The sequence below is a fragment of the Mustela erminea genome, chromosome 19, assembly GCF_009829155.1.
Source record: "Mustela erminea isolate mMusErm1 chromosome 19, mMusErm1.Pri, whole genome shotgun sequence".
Taxonomy (NCBI): domain Eukaryota; kingdom Metazoa; phylum Chordata; class Mammalia; order Carnivora; family Mustelidae; genus Mustela; species Mustela erminea.
Genome location: NC_045632.1, coordinates 47308814 through 47311623, shown reverse-complemented (window position 1 = coordinate 47311623; position 2810 = coordinate 47308814).

Sequence of the window (2810 nt, the reverse complement as noted above, 5' to 3'; positions counted from 1 at the left end):
TTCCTGAAGTGGCCGCCCCGGCGAGTCAAGGAGCGCGGGGGGAAGGGGCGGACAGCCCGCAAACCGCCCCGCTCTTCTCCATAGCGAAGCCGTCGCCGGACTCCCTCCTGGGTCAGCCTCCCGGGGACGACCTCCCAGAGGCCTCGGGAATCACGGAACTGCCAGCCTCAGGCTCCACAAGGAAGCCTCTCATTCCGCACTCACCTCAGGAGGTGAATGGCTGCCGGCGACTGCGGGTGGACGCAGGAGGCGCGCCGGAAGTGCGTCACCGCGGGCTCCTCTCCCGGACTCGCCCTTCCTCGACTTTGGGACGCTGGAGCTTCTTGGGATTCCTCCGGGGACACCTACCCAGGCCTACTCCAGCGAGGAGGAGGCGACCTGCTCTTTGAAGGGCTTGCGGTGGCACAGACTTTAAACCTTCGCAAGAGATGGAGGAAGCCAAAGGCCATCCTGGATGAGCGCTAGTGATGAGGGACGGGAGGCTGGCTGAGGACAAAGCAAAAGCTGGCACCTTGCACCCCCTTTTCCACCCACTCCCCTTGCTAAGGTGTGTGACATTCCTCAGGCACCTCTGGCAGCCCTAAAAGAAAAACAAATAGTTAACTTGGCAGAGTTCACAGTCCTGCAAGACAGGAGTCTCCCTTGGTTTACCAATGTCCTAGAGATTTAAAACAAAGAAGCTCTCTAATAATAGCACAATTTCCAGAGGCAAATAACTCAGTTCCTCAAGCCCTAAATAAAGTTAAATTTCTTCTAAACCCAAATCTCACTAACAAGGACACTTGATTGGAGAAATGTGAAACTTTATCTCTAGATCTCCAAGATAGTGTTGAGAATCATTCCCAAGCATATGGCCCACTGATAGACATCTAAAGGGTCTCACAAGAAGATTTTTATGACTAGTAATGAGTAACCTTTCTCCCAACAATAGCTAGCCCCTCGAGGTCCTGGAGACCTTGCTTTCAAAATTCCTTAGAGACTAACATCACCCTCTTTGTCCTCACCTACCCAACTCCTGTGTATATAACCAGCCACTCCTCACATGCCCCGTGCAGCATCTCCGTCTGCCCACGGGTCCTGTCCCCGTGCTCTAATAAACCACCTTTTTGCACCAAAGACGTCTTAAGAATTCTTTCTTAGCCGTCGGCTCCAAACCTCACCCCTCCGAACCTCACCTAGGTTCAAGAACTTCATCACTAGTATTGGGGGATTCTCTTATTTGCTGTACTCGAGCTGGTTCTGCTCTTTGGACCAGGTCTGATTTCGTCGTAGATCTATGAGTTGTAATTGCAGCATGAAAAATGCATTTAAGATAGGCAAGAGAGCAGTCAGAAGGCTAATAAAACGTCCCTATCAGCAACGATGAAGAGCTGGATGGTCGCAGTACTATTTAGAACTCTACTATTAGCATCTCTCACAGGCTGTTCTATAACGGGAAGCAGCTGTAACTGTAGATACACACAAGCATATTTATCTGTACACATTTATTCAGTCTTCTGGATGGTACCTCTCTAGAAATTAATCTTTAAGTGTTCTTACTTTCCCTTTACACGTGATCAGCACCCAAACTGCTCCAAAATCGCCAATGTTTATTCTGTCTCAATGCCCTTGGCTTGACAAAAAAATGAAATGTTGGACATGTGCCTTCTTCACCTCAAGATCTATTATTCCACTGAGGGAACTGATCCTAGAAAAATAAGACATCAGAGATCTCACGGGGATGTAGGAAGCTTCTTGGCCATTTTAGCATTATGACCCTGGCTTTTATCTCTTCTCATTTCCTCAGCTCAGTCACTGAGGGCCTCAACCTCACTTGGGAATCTGCAAACGCTTCCAGTCCCGTATTTCCATACATTTCCTTATCATAAAATCGAAAAACTGTAGGCACCATGGCCCTGTTCCTATAACCTAAAAAAACTCTTGCACACATGCACAGGGAGTTATTCTGCATAAATAAAAAATTATAAGCCCCCAAAGTTTGATTCAGTCATGGTTAAAACTTTGTTGATACTGCAAGTAACAGGTAACAATGGTATTTAATGAGAAACCTTTAAAGGGATGAATATTCTTATACATGCTTTTGAGAAATCAATGCCTACATTTCTTTAAAGAAGTATTTTAAAACATTACATACCAGTTACCTAAAAGCATTAAAAAGAGGAGCCTAAGCCAAATGGGACACCAGTGTAGTATGAGTCCAATCAGTGCACACTCTATGTGGTAGTTACCATGGAGTGTTTCATTCAGCATCTTTACCAGCCTTCTTCTGGGGTGCCTTTCTGTACTGCAAGATGGAAAGCTAAATACCAAATGTCCCATATCTGGGCTTCTGAATGGGCTCCACTGGTAGATGTATTCATGCAAAACTAACGTAGAATTTGAGTCTCTGTCTAAGGCCTCCATTAATAAAGAGAAAGCATTATCACCGAGTACCACAGTTTTATATTTGCCTCCTAGGTAACTTACTCTAAACAGAAAGATTATGATTACTGCAAACTTTTTTATATTTTTTGTGGGAAATTGCTCTTGCGTGCTCTACTTGCTATAAAAAAGCCCACACTTGTTAGTATATGTTTGTTGTACGAAATTGAGGTTATTCACTTAATATGTAATGAGCATATTACCTCTACTGATTTCTTACTATTTGTGAGTTATTCCCTTCATTCTGTAACCCCTATTATATAAGTAGTATGTACTTACCAACTATTAAACATGAAGAACACCTTTCCTTTTGCTTTCTTCTTACAGACCTCTTTGAGTTTGCTTCTTTTTTTAAATAAAGATTTTATTTATTTATTTATTTATTTATT